This window comes from Neoarius graeffei, chromosome 18 (assembly GCF_027579695.1).
Source record: "Neoarius graeffei isolate fNeoGra1 chromosome 18, fNeoGra1.pri, whole genome shotgun sequence".
Taxonomy (NCBI): domain Eukaryota; kingdom Metazoa; phylum Chordata; class Actinopteri; order Siluriformes; family Ariidae; genus Neoarius; species Neoarius graeffei.
Genome location: NC_083586.1, coordinates 31,333,749 through 31,351,726, shown reverse-complemented (window position 1 = coordinate 31,351,726; position 17,978 = coordinate 31,333,749). Strand labels below are relative to the sequence as shown.

Below are 17,978 nucleotides of genomic sequence, written 5' to 3'. Positions count from 1 at the left end.
TATTCAAATACACTCACCAAACAAATTCTCTGTCATGCAAAATTTCACTAAACACTTTAGAAGTTGTACAGTTTGTTTCTGAAATGGCATGGAAGACTAGTTTAATTTCACACTCAAATGTCCATTATATTCTGATTTAAGGTATCTTTACCGTAAAATGTGTAACTGGCTGGTCGAACATTTGCTTATCCATGGAAATTCATTCTCCCATGCAACCTGGTATTTGCATTCATATTTTTGCTGTTTGGTATTTGGTTTTGTGGCCATGATGAATGACCGCTTGTAAAAAATGTCGGACAGCCTGGGTGAATCCTACATTACGGAAGTGACTGTCATTCTGTTTGTTGATTGGTTAAAAATCAGTTGACATCAGCAGTGTTTTTCATACGATTCTGATTGGATATAATCGGGAGTATTTTTAACTTGGCAGTAGGGATTTCCCAAAACCGGGAGATTATCCAGTTTTTAACAAATACGATCAGGAGGTGGGAGACGGAGGCTAAAATCAGGAGCCTCCCGACGAAATCGGGAGGGTTGGCAAGTATGCACTGGGCTGCGACAGCTTGCGACAAATTGCGAACATCATTTGAGAGAGAGTTTCAAAAGTGTCTTGAAACATTCGTGGGGCTTCTCAATTTCCTTGCATGAGTCGCAAAGTGTTGCTCCTTCATTGCTGAAATTTTGAACATGTTCAAAAAAATTAGTATGACAAAATTTCTCTCAAAATAGCCGCAAATGCGTCACTGGTGTCGCAAAGCTGTCACGAACCCTTCTCAAGTCAGTTTCCGTGAGGCTTCCTCTACTCCCCTGCCTGCTGAGGGAAAGCCGGGCTGCGACAGCCTGCGACTAGTTGGAGACACAACAATTGCGGTAAAATATGCGAACAGTGCCTTGCAAAAGTATTCATACCCCTTGAACTTTTTCACATTTTTCCACCTTACAACCACGAACTTAAAAGTTTTTTATTGAGATTTTATGTGATAGACCAACACAGAGTAGCACATAATTGTGAAGTGAAACGAAAATGATAAATGGTCTTCAAAATTTTAAACAAATAAAAATCTGAAAAATGTGATGTGCATTAGTGTTCACCCCCCCGCGTCAATACTTTGTAGAGCCACCTTTTGCTGCAATTACAGCTGCAAGTGTTTTGTGGTATGTCTCTACCAGCTTTGCACATCTAGACACTGAAATTTTTGCCCATTCTTCTTTGCAAAATAGCTCAAGCTCAGCCAGATTGGATGGAGAGCGTCTGTGAACAGCAATTTTCAAGTCTTGCCACAGATACTCAATGGGATTTAGGTCTGGACTTTGACTGGGCCATTCTAACACATGAATATTCTTTGATCTAAACCATTCCATTGTAGCTCTGGCTGTATGTTTAGGGTCATTGTCTTGCTGGAAGGTGAATCTCCTTCCCAGTCTCAAAAATGTTGCAGCCTCCAACAGGTTTTCTTCCAGGATTGCCCTGTATTTAGCTCCATCCACCTTCCCATCAACTCTGACCAGCTTCCCTGTCCCTTCTGAAGAAAAGCATCCCCATAGCATGATGCTGCCACCATCATGTTTCACAGTGGGGATGGTGTGTGCAGGGTGATGAGCAGTGTTAGTTTTCCACCACACAGCGCTTTGCATTTAGGCCAAAAAGTTCAACTTTGGTCTCATCTGACCAAAGCACCTTCTTCCACATGTTTGCTGTGTCCCCTACATGGCTTTTTATGCCTGTCTTTCAACAATGGCTTTCTTCTTGCCACTCTTCCAAAAAGGCCAGATTTGTGGAGTGTACGACTTATAGTTGTCCTGTGCACAGATTCTCCCACCTGAGCTGTGGATTTCTGCAGCTCCTCCAGAGTGATCATGGGCCTCTTGGCTGCTTCTCTGACCAGTGCTGTCCTTGCTTACTCTGTCAGTTTACCATTTGAACCATTTGAAATTTATACAATTAAAGAGTTTTTCTTTCAGAAAAGCACTGTTCTTTTCAATGAAGATCACTTTAAACTAATCAGAAATCCACTCTATACATTGCTAATGTGGTAAATGACTATTCTAGTTGCAAATGTCTGTTTTTTGGTGCAATATCTCCATAGGTGTATAGAGGCCCATTTCCAGCAACTCTCACTCCAGTGTTCTAATGGTACAATGTGTTTGCTCATTGCCTCAGAAGGCTAATGGATGATTAGAAAACCCTTGTACAATCATGTTAGCACAGCTGAAAACAGTTGAGCTCTTTAGAGAAGCTATAAAACTGACCTTCCTTTGAGCAGATTGAGTTTCTGGAGCATCACATTTGTGGGGTCGATTAAATGCTCAAAATGGCCAGAAAAATCTCATTCATTCATCTCATTATCTCTAGCCGCTTTATCCTTCTACAGGGTCGCAGGCAAGCTGGAGCCTATCCCAGCTGACTACAGGCGAAAGGCGGGGTACACCCTGGACAAGTCGCCAGGTCATCACAGGGCTGACACATAGACACAGACAACCATTCACACTCACGGTCAATTTAGAGTCACCAGTTAACCTAACCTGCATGTCTTTGGACTGTGGGGGAAACCGGAGCACCCGGAGGAAACCCACGCGGACAACATGCAAACTCCACACAGAAAGGCCCTCGCCAGTCCCGGGGCTCGAACCCAGGACCTTCTTGCTGTGAGGCGACAGCACTAACCACTACACCACCGTGCCGCCCTGGCCAGAAAAATGTCTTGACTCATCTCATTATCTCTAGCCGCTTTATCCTTCTACAGGGTCACAGGCAAGCTGGAGCCTATCCCAGCTGACTACGGGCGAAAGGCGGGGTACACCCTGGACGAGTCGCCAGGTCATCACAGGGCTGACACATAGACACAGACAACCATTCACACTCACACTCACGGTCAATTTAGAGTCACCAGTTAACCTAACCTGCATGTCTTTGGACTGTGGGGGAAACCGGAGCACCCGGAGGAAACCCACGCGGACAACATGCAAACTCCACACAGAAAGGCCCTCGCCGGCCCCGGGGCTCGAACCCAGGACCTTCTTGCTGTGAGGCGACAGCACTAACCACTACACCACCGTGCCACCCTGACCAGAAAAATGTCTTGACTCATCTCATCTCATTATCTCTAGCCGCTTTATCCTTCTACAGGGTCGCAGGCAAGCTGGAGCCTATCCCAGCTGACTACGGGCGAAAGGCGGGGTACACCCTGGACAAGTCACCAGGTCATCACAGGGCTGACACATAGACACACACAACCATTCACACTCACTTTAGAGTCACCAGTTAACCTAACCTGCATGTCTTTGGACTGTGGGGGAAACCAGAGCACCCGGAGGAAACCCACGCGGACACGGGGAGAACATGCAAACTCCACACAGAAAGGCCCTCGCCGGCCCCGGGGCTCGAACCCAGGACCTTCTTGCTGTGAGGCGACAGCACTAACCACTACACCACCGTGCCGCCCTGACCAGAAAAATGTCTTGACTCATCTCATCTCATTATCTCTAGCCGCTTTATCCTTCTACAGGGTCGCAGGCAAGCTGGAGCCTATCCCAGCTGACTACGGGCGAAAGGCGGGGTACACCCTGGACGAGTCACCAGGTCATCACAGGGCTGACACATAGACACAGACAACCATTCACACTCACACTCACGGTCAATTTAGAGTCACCAGTTAACCTAACCTGCATGTCTTTGGACTGTGGGGGAAACCGGAGCACCCGGAGGAAACCCACACGGACAACATGCAAACTCCACACAGAAAGGCCCTCGCTGGCCCCGAACCCAGGACCTTCTTGCTGTGAGGCGACAGCACTAACTACTACACCACCGTGCCGCCCTGGTCAGAAAAATGTCTTGACTATATTTTCTATTCAGTTTACAACTTATGGTGGTAAATAAAAGTGTGACTTCATGGAAAACACAAAATTGTCTGGGTGACCCTAAACTTTCGGTAGTGTAACTTGGTTTAAAATTTGGTCTCCCAGTGAAGCTGGTTTGGCATTGATTATGTTAAAAAAATGCTCTGAGTGAGCTACTGGTGTATGGCACGGCACGCTAAGGTGTAGAGACAGTCCTGGTTGTCGCGCGAGGTCACTACCAAATGGATCCCTACTTCCTCTATAAGTGCACTACACAGGCTGTAAAGTGTTGGCCTCTGTGTGCACTACGTGGTGCACTACGGGACCAATTAGGGAGCCGTTTGGGATTCGACTGGAGCGCGCTTTAACACACACACACGGGGAATGAATGACGTGAAATCAGGTGGAGAGAAAATCGCCTTTAGACCGAGGAGCGATGTCGCGGAGGCTCGGTGGACTTTTCGCTCCTGAAGTAATCCGTTTTAAAGCGGAAACTGTATCGAAAACGACATGATAATTTTGTCGTTTATTGGATTAGAGCACGCGCGGCAGTCAGTATATAATATCTGAGGGGTTTGTTTGTTTGTTTGTTTTACCTTTCGTGCTTGACACGACCGAAGAGTGTCTTTGGGGTAGCTAAATAAAGATATTTTGTGGTTTTCGGGTGAAGTGAATAAAGCAAGCTTTTGGAGGCTCATTCTGACAGGTAAGAGCCACTTCCGGTTATTTTCAGTGGTGCTGTGTTAAAGTAGCTGATTGTGGAGGCAGAAGTTCATGTGTTTCTGCATTTTCTGTTTCATTTTTTTCCCCTATAAAAAGTTATTTTTATAACCGTTAATGAAATTGTTTTGGGGTACACGCGCAGTTATGTTTTATCAGGCTTTTCTCATTTGCTCTGTGACGGTGTGGGGTGAATATTGACCTGACAGGGCAGGTTTAACAGATTGGCCTGTTTATTACTTATGAAAAAGCAATGCTTCGGGTCCGCTGTGATATGTGCGGAGTAGTCAACAGGTGGCGCGCGTCTCACTGGGTCGTTCAACAATGTCAACAAGGGTGGACACAGCACAGCCCAAACCAGCAAAAGTAAAGTGTTTATTCAGGGTTTATTGTGGTTTGTTTTAAGTTTAATAACATCTTGCAAATTTTAAAGATACGGAGCCATCAAGTAAATGTTTATTTTTCGTGATGAAAATAGTCTACGTTGTTTTTCGTGATGTCCTAGGGCAGGGCTTTTCAAAGTGTGGGGCGCACCTCCCCTAGGGGGCGCCAGAGTTCTTCGGGGGGGCGCAACGTGAGGAAAAATAAACCAGAGTAAGTTACTATTGCGGACATTTAGCGAACTTCAGCTAGCCTTTGCCAGAGACAAAATGGATCAATTTTTAGTACCTAAAGCTATAGACCCTTTTCAGTCACGTGACCTTCGTAAACGCGACCACCATTTTGGACATGTAGTGGACTTCGGCTCGAATCAGTTTGAATGCGAGGAAGGCGACAAACGAAAAACATAAAAGAAAAACGAGCGAGATGCAGAAAACACCTTCACTATCCAGCAACGTAGGGCATTTACAGGGTGAGCAGAGGGAGAGATATTTGCAAAAATTGAGGTTAGCAGGCTTAGAGAACGACATTTACCTGCTTCCACCAGGATTGTTCACTGACGTACGGAAGTACACGAAGCCCTCGTCTTTACCTGACTTCGGCCCGCATGATCTGTATACCTATGTCATTAAAAACCCATCGCCATACACATACACGCCAACGTCCGAGGTTCCGGAGCGCGCTCCGGCTTGCTCCAGGAGTGCTCCAGCCGAGGTTCCGGAGCGCGCTCCGGCTTGCTCCAGGAGTGCTCCGGCCGAGGTTCCGGAGCGCGCCCCGGCTTGCTCCCGGAGTGCTCCGGCCGAGGTTCCGGAGCGCGCTCCGGCTTGCTCCGGGAGTGCTCCGGCCGAGGTTCCGGAGCGCGCTCCGGCTTGCTCCGGAGCAAGCTGGAGCGCACTGCTTAATTTGAGGGCAACCTCGGCCGGAGTGTGCTCCGGAACCTCGGCCGGAGCACTCCGGGAGCAAGCCGGCACGCGCTGCTTAATTTGAGGGGAACCTCGGCCGGAGCACTCCGGGAGCAAGCCGGCGCGCGCTGCTTAATTTGAGGGAGAGCAAGCCGGAGCACGCTCCGGAACCTCGGACGTCGGCTCCGGCAGCTATTTATACTGGATCCGGTGTAAATAGCTGCCGGATCATAATTACAGTAAACTAGTAAATACAGTAAAGGAAAAACTTGAGACTGAAAGGTTTTAACAGTCATCCAAATGACTGAACGTAAACATTGCTACAGTAACATACCAGCTACTTGTTGACATTAGCTAGTCAACAATAGTTACTACAGAAGAACAAAGAGGTTACAATGGGTTACTTTAGCCTATTTGGTTACACACTCGCCGCCACAGAATGTTAACAGCAATGTAATGCCTTTTCTGGCTAATTTTATTCGTCTTACCTCCAACAAAGTGGTCACTACACAAGCGCTGGTATGCCGAGGGCTGCCAGTCTGTTTATGGCTGCTATCCATCTTCTCCGTCGGGATCCGATAAAATGATAAACCTTGCCTTGTTTGTTGATGGTTACTACATCCAGGTGCACAACAATATAGTGGCATGATGGAAGTCTTGCTGAAAGTAAAAACTTTCTTTGCTGCCGTTCCTCAATGCTGGCTGTGGTAAACTACTGGTAGTACACGTCCAAAATGGCGGCCGCGTTTGTCGTGACGTCACGTGAAAAGGGTCCATAGTGAGTGAGGAGACAGAGTCTGGGCCAGGCAAAAAAAGGAAGTATGACCACGATTATTTAAAGTTTGGATTAGAGGTCTGCGCGGGACAGAATTTTCAGTCCCGCTCCCGCCCGCGTCTGCATTGTGCAGTCCCACTCCCGCAAAGAATTATGATTTTCAGTCCCGCTCCCGCCCATGCCTGCCATATTTTGTCCCGCTCCCGCCCACAAATCCCGCATGATGCAGACGTTCGCGTTATTTCTCACGAAAGTTCTTGTCATTGGCTTGGAGAATTAAACATGCTGAGCTTAGGTGAGCTCTCCACTGACCAATCCTTCACCTAGGCAATTCCATGTAAATGTCAACCTCACCATGCAAAAATAAAGCAACATGTAATACATCAAAACCACTCCCAGAGATATCACCTAGGCCTGTATTTTACAGATGTGAATAAGTTGAACCAATTTGTAACCAACCCAATATGTCACTGTCAGTCTTTCTTTCTTATAATGTAAACCCCAAGCTAAAATCAACTTTGATCATGTACAATTCTATATTATTGCCACAAGCCACAGAAATGTATGCTAAAATCCACAAAACAGCAAAACAATAGCCATCCTAAATATTATTTAAGAACTTTGATAGTTTTAGCTGATATTTAGAGAGTTTTTCAAAGGGTTATGGTGGTTAAATTGCTGATTTTCTAAACATACGCCATGTCTATTTCAGACGCGTCACACCCGTAACGGAATTTCGTCACATCCATAACGCTGACTTTTCCTTCCGAAACTCTGCATGAAATACAAAATATTTTAAACAAAGATTTTTTAATATTCACCTTGGACCCCTCTATCAAATGGATCTCTCCATTTCGACATTAGGTTTACAATTTCACAGAGTTTGATAAAAATGTACAGTCACCCAAGAAAAGTGATACTTTTTCTGTCACATCCATAACGCATCTTTTATTGGCGTTTTCTGGCATGCCCTAGATGTACTATGGGAATTGTTCTTGTTCTATCACTTCTCCAGTATGGTACAGCCTTAAAATATGCAACACCTGTTTAAATACTGGGAGACAATAAAACATGCACTGAGTCATTTGTTGCCATTTTGAGTTCAAGTGTCACGTCCATAACGCTGGAATTGCTCACCTAGCGCACGTAGCGAGGGTGCGCGTTGCCAGACGGCATGCGCAGCTGAGGCTTTACAGAGATACCCAACACACCTACCAAAATCTACAGTGGATATTAAGAATATTGTACATTGCACATAGCTTATATGGGTCATTCCGTGCCAACTCACCTAAGGGTCCCCACATCACCGTCTCAGATTTTGCTCAAAAAATTCTATAATCAAGAATCATATGTTTGTACCACACATGCAAAATATTAGCTCACAATTCATTGTAGTTTTGGAACTACTGGCCTTTGAAATTTTGATGTCAAAATACCACATGACGAAATGGCTCTTTCCCCAACTTCAGAGACCCATAACTTTTTATTGCAGCTATCTAGACAGTTGTGTTTGCAGATTCTTACTGAATGATACCCACTCTTTTCAAATCTGTTGTCAGAAAGCCTCTGAAGGACATACGTTTTGCATAATGGGAAGCCAAAAATGACGTTTTGGCCAAAATCACATAAAATTCATTAAAACTCTAGGGGGCATAGTAGAAATATGAAGCTAGTTAGATTTTTTTCCTCACTACATAGTATTTGTAGGGTTGTTATCTGTTCACAGAAACATATTTTGCCATGAAATTTCAATTCCTGAATTTACAAAAAAAATTTTAACATCTTACGTCCTTTCCGAGGGGGCTAAAATAGGGCATTTTCGCCATCTTATTTGGTCATGTGGCTAGGGGTTTAGGATCTTCAAATTTTTTGTGAAGATGCTCTCATATAAGATGTAACTACTCCCTGATTTTTTTTAACAAACGCCCCTTGCTTCATATTTTAATAATTTTTTTTGTACATGGACAGTTTCATCATTTTTCACTTTTTTCCACATTCAGAACTCTGTAACTCTAAATTGGAAGATTCCTACTAGCAGCTATTTCAGATTTACATACACTGACACACAAATTTTCATATTTTAGTAGTTGTATGCCCAAGAAATTCATATTTTTCTTTCTATTGGGACCTAAAAACAGCTATTTGGCCAAAAATGACAAAAACGCTGGGCAGGTTTTAATAAACAAGGGAATAATAAAGGGGTGTTTTGCACACAAATTAAGGCTTATAAGAACCTAATCTAGGCATACACATTTCCTGAACAACTTTTTCTGTATTGTATATTATTTTTTGCAATTAGAAAATTTTAGGTATAATTGCAATTTTTGTTGAATATCCTTGGAAAATATAGAAAAATAACAACAAAATTCTGGAGTAGTATTTTTAATATACTTCAAGGTTGTGTAAGCACAAAACATTTAGCAATGAGGTTTTATTTACATATTAACACATTCAATGATCCATGATCATGATGTTGAAAAACATCACAAGATTTGTACATAATTTAAAGTCAAATATGGGCATCCGTGATAATGGGTAATTCATTCACAGGCAGTACAGTTTCATGTGATGTGCTAAGACACTCATAAACTGTCATCTAGTAGTACATAAGTTAAAACTTAAGTCTTTCACAAGTTTGAAGTCATCCTCTGTTAGTTGGTAATGGCGTCCCCCACTTTTTATGTTTGGGGCCTCTACCACACAAAGGACATGAAGCAAAGGCACCCAACATTCATCTTTCCTGCTTTGTGGTGGCCATGAGAATGTGTTGCCTCGTCCTTGTCTCATGAAATTGACATACACATCATTTTCTTCTTCATTTCTGGTGACAATATTTCCAATGTACCATTTTCTGTCATAAACACAGGCAATATATTTGCCTGGCTGGTACATATTTGGTGCAGATTGGGACATTTGGCTTGGGGCCTGTAACTGGGACTGTAAAACTGGTGTGGTTTCAGGTCCTATGTCCACTACCGATGATGGTACCACATCAGAAGAAACCCTTCTCATCTCCAGCTGAGTGGGTGCAATTGGGCAGAAGCTGTGATGAGATCTTGTTCCAGGATAGAAAAAGTCACCACATCTTTAATTTATGAGGAAAATAGCCCATTCCCTCCAGAACTTGAAAAATATCAAGTCAACATTTTTGTCATTTTTGGCCAAATAGCTGTATTTAGGTCCCAATAGAAAGAAAAATATGAATTTCTTGGGCAGACTACTACTAAAATATGAAAATTTGTATGTCAGTGTATGTAAATCTGAAATAGCTGCTAGTAGGAATTTTCCAATGTAGAGTTACAGAGTTCTGAATGTGGAAAAAAGTAAAAAATGATGAAACTGTCCATGTACAAAAAAAAATTATTAAAATATGAAGCAAGGGGCGTTTGTTAAAAAAAATCAGGGAGTAGTTACATCTTATATATGAGCATCTTCACAAAAAACTAGAAGATCCTAAACCCCTAGCCACATTAACAAATAAGATGGCAAAAATGCCCTATTTTAGCCCCCTCGGAAAGGACGTAAGATGTTAAAAAAAATTTTAAAAATTCAGGAATATAATTTTCATCGCAAAATATGTTTCTGTGAACAGATAACAACCCTACAATTACTATGTAATGAGGAAAAAAATCTAACTAGTTTCATATTTCTACTAGGCCCCTTTGAGTTTTAATGAATTTTAAGCGATTTTGGCCAAAATGCCATTTTTGGCTTCCTATTATGCAAAAAGTATGTCCTTCAGAGGCTTTCTGGCAACAGATTTGAAAAGAGTGGGTATCATTCAGTAAGAATCTGCACACACAACTTTCTAGATAGCTGCAATAAAAAGTTATGGGTCTCTGAAGTTGGGGAAAGAGCCAATTTCGACATGTGGTGTTTTGACGTCAATATTTCAAAGGCCTGTAGTTCCAAAACTACAACATAATTGGGGGCTAATATTTTGCATGTGTGGTACAAACATATGATTCTTGATTAGAGAATTTTTTGAGTAAAATCTGAGACGGTGATGTGGGGGAGTTCCTGAAATTTAGGTGAGTTGGCACGGAATGACCCATATGTCACTCCTCACATTTACATTCTAGGAAATACAAGTAGACCTATAAGAAATTAATATAATTTAAAGACACAGCGTGATGGTGCCCCGCCCCCTACTTTGAGTGGATTTGAGCATAAATATCTACAGCTCATGTTCAGGGGTGCATCGTACACGAGTGAGAACGACTTCCAAATGTCTGATTTCAGGACTCTTGACTTTTTAACGGTAAATGTACCTCTTTTTAAAGCAGCACTTACTTCTGAAGCACTGTGAGCTTCACTAGAGGAGCTCTGCTCTTCTGCCATGATCGGAGATCTCAAACACGGAAGAGCGGAAAGGAATCGGAAACGTACGCGAGATTAGACCACATCCGCAAATTTAGGCACCTTAAAATGTTTTTATTAATGCCAAATAAAATATCCAGCACAAATTATATATCTCATCTCATCTCATTATCTCTAGCCGCTTTATCCTTCTACAGGGTCGCAGGCAAGCTGGAGCCTATCCCAGCTGACTACGGGCGAAAGGCGGGGTACACCCTGGACAAGTCGCCAGGTCATCACAGGGCTGACACATAGACACAGACAACCATTCACACTCACATTCACACCTACGGTCAATTTAGAGTCACCAGTTAACCTAACCTGCATGTCTTTGGACTGTGGGGGAAACCGGAGCACCCGGAGGAAACCCACGCGGACACGGGGAGAACATGCAAACTCCACACAGAAAGGCCCTCGCCGGCCCCGGGGCTCGAACCCAGGACCTTCTTGCTGTGAGGCGACAGCGCTAACCACTACACCACCGTGCCGCCCCAAATTATATATGATAGACATAAATTAATAATTTATAAATTTTATTTTAAACACGTTTTTAGTTTGCGGGACTGCAGCTTATCACCTCTTCCGCCCGCTCCCACATTGTGCACTCCTCCTCCCGCCCGCAATGAGCTTTCAAAATTTGTCCCCCGCCGCACTGCTTTGCGTACACATTGCGTACACATGGTCTGAATACACATGCTTTGTATTCAGACCAACCCAAAAGGTCCGACCAAGGGAAATTTGGGTCGTTTGGTCCGGACCAAACAACGTAGGTGTGAATATGCCCTGAATACAAACCACCGAACTCTGGTCCGGACCAAACAAGCGGACCGAGACCGAGCTGCAAGGTCATACTCGGTCCGGACCAAAGGAACCCTGGTGCGGATCTTTTGGAGGTGTGAAAACAGACCGGACCTAATCTGACAGTTTTGCTTTTTTGTACTTCGGGAGCTTCCGTCGTTTGTCGAGCATTATGGGAAACAGAGACACTCCACCGCAAAGTGCAAACACTGTTTCGGTTGTCAAGGGTCGTTCAGTCACCAGTGGTAGGCGAGTACAAAAAATGAGTAGGGGGCAAACGTGGGCCGAGGAAGAAACGCGCACCCTTGTGGATATATGGGCAGATGTCCACATATCTGAGCTTTTGGAGAGAACACACAAAAATGCCGACGTGTTTGCTGTATTCAGTGAGAAAATGAAGGAGAAGGGGTTCACGCGCTCCCCAGAACAATGTCGGCTAAAAGTGAAGAAACTCCGTCAGACCTACATTAAAATCAGGGACATTCTTTCAAAAAGTGGCGGTACTAGCGACGCAAAAAAGAAATTCATCTATTGCGTGAAGAGCCAGAACTGTCACATGATGTGCACTCATCAGCGCTATCCTCCGTAGCCGCCTTGCCCTTTGTCGTCGTCGTTGATAAATTACTTGTACAACAGCATAGTAATCGCACAATTGTGAAAACAGTAAAAACTGGAAAAAACATATAGCTTTGATGACATTAAAAAGAATAACAGCACGGAAAGCCTCCATGACTACTTTTGAACTTAACGCTTTGTGCGTGTGTCGTCTCTGACCAATAGCTGAACGACCTCAGGGCGCGTGGCTTTGTTGACAGATTTTGGTCCGCTTACTAAAATGTACAGTGTGAAAGCGAACCGCACCAAAATGAAAAAATAAAAAAAACATTTGGTTCGGACCAAAGCAAGTGAACTATCGAACTATCCTGGTCTGAATACACCCTAAAACCGGGACACTTTGCGCGTGATCGTGATACTTGTGCACGCACACGCGTTTTGATGTAAACATGCACCATGGCTCAGACAGGTGCTTTTATCATTTTGTAGAAGCTCACTTTTATCAACATTTCAGAGAATAATCAAGTATTTTCTTGTTATCTACATGTACTTCTATCACAATTCAGTTAAAGTAAGAAAATCAGACAACAAATGTGATGATGGGGAATAGGCCAATAGCCTAAATTTCTACTGATTTATTTCACCTTTGTGAAAACGCCAAGAAAATGCATTGCTTGCATATTAACATCAACATTTCATGCGATGAACTTTTTTTTTTTTTTAAACAATAGGCTATGCATTGAACCGGTAGAGTTCCATAGAGCCAGTTCTGTTCATAATTTTTATGGACAGAATTTCTAGGCGGGCGGCACGGTGGTGTAGTGGTTAGCGCGGTCGCCTCACAGCAAGAAGGTCCAGGTTCGAGCCCCGTGGCTGACGAGGGCCTTTCTGTGCGGAGTTTGCATGTTCTCCCCGTGTCTGCGTGGGTTTCCTCCGGGTGCCCCGGTTTCCCCCACAGTCCAAAGACATGCAGGTTAGGTTAACTAGTGACTCTAAATTGACCGTAGGTGTGAATGGTTGTCTGTGTCTGTCAGCCCTGTGATGACCTGGTGACTTGTCCAGGGTGTACCCCGCCTTTTGCCCATAGTCAGTTGGGATAGGCTCCAGCTTGCCTGCGACCCTGTAGAACAGGATAAAGCGGCTAGAGATAATGAGATGAGAATTTCTAGGTGCAGCCAGGGGCCGGAAGGAATCCTGTTTGGGAACCACAGGATTTCATCTCTGCTTTTTGCTGATGATGATGTCCTGTTGGCTTCTTCAAACCAGGACCTTCAGCATGCACTGGGGCGGTTTGCAGTCGAGTGTGAAGCGGCTGGGATGAGAATCGGCACCTCCAAATCTGAGGCCATGGTTCTCGACCGGAAAAGGGTGGCTTGCCCTCTCCAGGTTGGTGGAGAAGTCCTGCCTCAAGTGGAGGAGTTTAAGTATCTCAGGATCTTGTTCACGAGTGAGGGAAGGATAGAGCGTGAGATCAACAGGCGGATCGGTCCAGACTCTGCAGTGATGCGGTCACTTTACCGGTCCATCGTGGTAAAGAAGGAGCTGAGCCAAAAGGCAAAGCTCTCGATTTACCGGTCGATCTACGTTCCGACTCTCACCTATGGTCATGAGCTTTGGGTAATGACCGAAAGAACAAGATCGCAGATACAAGCGGCCGAAATGAGTTTCCTTCGCAGGGTGGCTGGGCACTCCCTTAGGGTGAGAAGCACAGTCACTCGGGAGGAGCTCGGAGTAGAGCCGCTGCTCCTCCACATCGAGAGGAATCAGCTGAGGTGGCTCGGGCACCTCTTTCGGATGCCTCTTGGACGCCTCCCTGGGGAGGTGTTCCAGGCATGTCCCTCCGGGAGGAGGCCCTGGGGAAGACCCAGGACACGCTGGAGGGACTATGTCTCTCGGCTGGCCTGGGAACGCCTCGGTGTTCTTCCCAAGGAGCTGGCTGAGGTGTCTGGAGAAAGGGAAGTTTGGGCTTCCATGCTCAGACTGCTGCCTCTGCGACCCGGCCCCAGATAAAGTGGATGAAGACGAGACGAGGCTATGCATTGTAACAGGAACGAGCGCATGAGCCTAATCGTTGTCACCTCCGAACCTTTACCCAAAATGCCTCTGTTTAATCTTAACCAGTGTAGGCTATTAACTATTTTGAAAACGTGAACCCTGAGTTGACAACAGCATCAAACAAGTCAAGACAATCTGTGATACAGATTAAAGACAAATGAAACAGATGAAAGACAACAAAAAATGTTTCAGAAACACAGCCACCCAACCCACCCACCCTAAATAAGATGCCATTTTATTGCATATGTGATATCATGTATTGCATACATGATGAGTGAATTTGCTCCAGTAGCGCTTTATTGCCCGAGAGCCTGCTGTGAAACTGCGAGCAAGTATCTTTGAAATTGGCCCAGGTAATGAGCAAGGCTTTGAGAGTAAGCATGGTCATGCGATTCCTCTTGTCAGTCCAGGTGTTGCTCATGAGTGAAAATATTCGCTCAACTGGAGCATTGGTAGGGTGGCACAGTGGTGTAGTGGTTAGCGCTGTCACCTCACAGCAAGAAGGTCCGGGTTCGAGCCCCGTGGCCGGCAAGGGCCTTTCTGTGCGGAGTTTGCATGTTCTCCCCGTGTCCACCTGGGTTTCCTCTGGGTGCTCCGGTTTCCCCCACAGTCCAAAGACATGCAGGTTAGGTTAACTGGTGACTCTAAATTGACCGTAAATGTGAGTGTGAATGGTTGTCTGTGTCTATGTGTCAGCCCTGCGATGACCTGGCGACTTGTCCAGGGTGTACCCCGCCTTTCGCCCGTAGTCAGCTGGGATAGGCTCCAGCTTGCCTGCGACCCTGTAGAACACGATAAAGCGGCTAGAGATGAGATGAGATGAGATAACTGACAACTAATGAAAATCCCAAATTCAGTATCTCAGAAAATTAGAATATTACTTACGACCAATACAAAAAAAGGATTTTTAGAAATGTTGGCCAACTGAAAAGTATGAACATGAAAAGTATGAGCATGTACAGGACTCAATACTTAGTTGGGGCTCCTTTTGCCTGAATTACTGCAGCAATGCGGCGTGGCATGGAGTTGATCAGTCTGTGGCACTGCTCAGGTGTTATGAGAGCCCAGGTTGCTCTGATAGTGGCCTTCAGCTCTTCTGCATTGTTGGGTTTGGCGTATCGCATCTTCCTCTTCACAATACCCCATAGATTTTCTATGGGGTTAAGGTCAGGCGAGTTTGCTAGCCAATTAAGAACAGGGATACCATGGTCCTTAACCCTTTGGTGACTGACCCCTTGAAAATGGTTCCTCCAGGAACCATGACATTTCAGTTGTCAAGACAATGGAAAAACTAAAATACAAATACAAGAGCATTTTGTTTTGTGCACAAGAGCATTGTGACGCATCTTTCTGTTTTTGTATTTTAGTTTTTCCGTTGTCTTGACAACTGAAACGTCATCGTTCCTGGAGGAACCATTTTCAAGGGGTCAGTCACCAAAGGGTTAAACCAGGTACTGGTAGCTTTGGCACTGTGTGCAGGTGCCAAGTCCTGTTGGAAAATGAAATCTGCATCTCCATAAAGTTGGTCAGCAGCAGGAAGCATGAAGTGCTCTAAAACTTCCTGGTAGATGGCTGCGTTGACCTTGGACCTCAGAAAACACAGTGGACCAACACCAGCAGATGACATGGCACCCCAAACCATCACTGACTGTGGAGACTTTACACTGGACCTCAAGCAATGTGGATTCTGTGCCTCTCCTCTCTTCCTCCAGACTCTGGGACCTTGATTTCCAAAGGAAATGTAAAATTTACTTTCATCAGAGAACATAACTTTGGACCACTCAGCAGCAGTCCAGTCCTTTTTGTCTTTAGCCCAAACGAGACGCTTCTGACGCTGTCTCTTGTTCAAGAGTGGCTTGACACAAGGAATGCGACAGCTGAAACCCATGTCTTGCATACGTCTGTGCGTGGTGGTTCTTGAAGCACTGACTCCAGCTGCAGTCCACTCTTTGTGAATCTCCCCCACATTTTTGAATGGGTTTTGTTTCACAATCCTCTCCAGGGTGTGTTTATCCCAATTGCTTGTACATTTTTTTTTTCTACCACATCTTTTCCTTCCCTTCGCCTCTATTAATGTGCTTGGACACAGAGCTCTGTGAACAGCCAGCCTCTTTAGCAATGACCTTTTGTGTCTTGCCCTCCTTGTGCAAGGTGTCAATGGTCGTCTTTTGGACAACTGTCAAGTCAGCAGTCTTCCCCATGATTGTGTCGTCTACAGAACTAGACTGAGAGACCATTTGAAGGCCTTTGCAGGTGTTTTGAGTTAATTAGCTGATTAGAGTGTGGCACCAGGTGTCTTCAATATTGAACCTTTTCACAATATTTTAATTTTCTGAGATACTGAATTTGGGATTTTCATTAGTTGTCAGTTATAATCATCAAAATTAAAAGAAATAAACACTTGAAATCTATCAGTCTGTGTGTAATGAATGAATATAATATACAAGTTTCACTTTTTGAATGGAATTACTGAAATAAATCAATTTTTTCATGATATTCTAATTATATGACCAGCACCTGTACATGCCATAGAGTGACAAAATTATTTGGTGAAGTTGTTTGACTGTGAATAGTCCAAACATTATAAAGAAAACCTTGCTCAACATTTAAACATGACAAGAAAAATACCTGCTTGGTGGTAACTGGGGCCAAAAACAAAATACTATAAACCCATCTATATTCATGGCCATTTACTTTTTTCAAATCATTCAGGCCGAGCCTCAAATAACTACAACGCCCACAAAAACCATATTGTTGTATTAATGAGTTCAACAGCCAATTTAGCCATGTGTGTTTAATTTCTGTTACCAGAATTCTTATCCCCAAATATATGAACTATACACCAATATAGAATCAGCACTCATCAAAATTTAAATGTATGCATTCTTTTGAGGAAATATTTGTTTGATTATTCAAGTATGTGATTTAATATGAAAAAAATCATTATGATTTCACAATAACTGGCCCATCAATAAGCATGATAAGCACAAATATATCTTACAGGCCACGTGAAGTAGACACGGTTACCCAGACCACAAGCCCTAACTTAAGCACAATAATGGATGTGACATGGGTGATAATTCATGTATTTGTACGTTTGACATTTTATAAGCATCTATTCCAGTTAAACATCAATAAAATTTATTAATTCTATCTTATTTCAGCGAAATAAGTATCTGACCCGGTAATGGCAATCGTTTGTTTTGGCTGGGAACAACCCGGAAGTGGAGGACTGATCACAGCGCCACCTGCTGAATACAGCTAAAATGTTGGGATAGCGGAATCTAGCCATTGTTTTTGCTTCCCTTTATGTTAAATCCAATCCAAATAATGTGGTAATGCAGCTCATCATATCATTTGTGTGTGTGTTTTCTGTGTTCCACTTCAGAACATGAAAAGTAACTTGGAACTTTCCTTGTTACCTTGTCTCTGAGGTGCCACCCAAAATATCTGCCTTCATCTCATTTCATTATCTCTAGCCGCTTTATCCTGTCCTACAGGGTCGCAGGCAAGGTGGAGCCTATCCCAGCTGACTATGGGCGAGAGGCGGGGTACACCCTGGACAAGTCGCCAGGTCATCACAGGGCTGACAC

At 44.2% G+C, this 17,978-nt stretch overlaps 1 protein-coding gene across 4 annotated transcripts in view; it reads left to right on the top strand.

Moving 5' to 3' along the window:
* The first annotated feature begins 4,229 nt into the window (after positions 1-4,229).
* The window catches only part of LOC132866104 (growth hormone receptor-like), a 142,075-nt gene continuing 128,326 nt past the window's right edge, over positions 4,230-17,978 (top strand). For all 4 annotated transcript variants that reach the window (XM_060898684.1, XM_060898686.1, XM_060898685.1 and 1 more), the window contains exon 1: positions 4,230-4,546. The gene's annotated coding sequence lies outside the window, so the exon portion shown is untranslated. The remainder of the gene's footprint in view (positions 4,547-17,978) is intronic.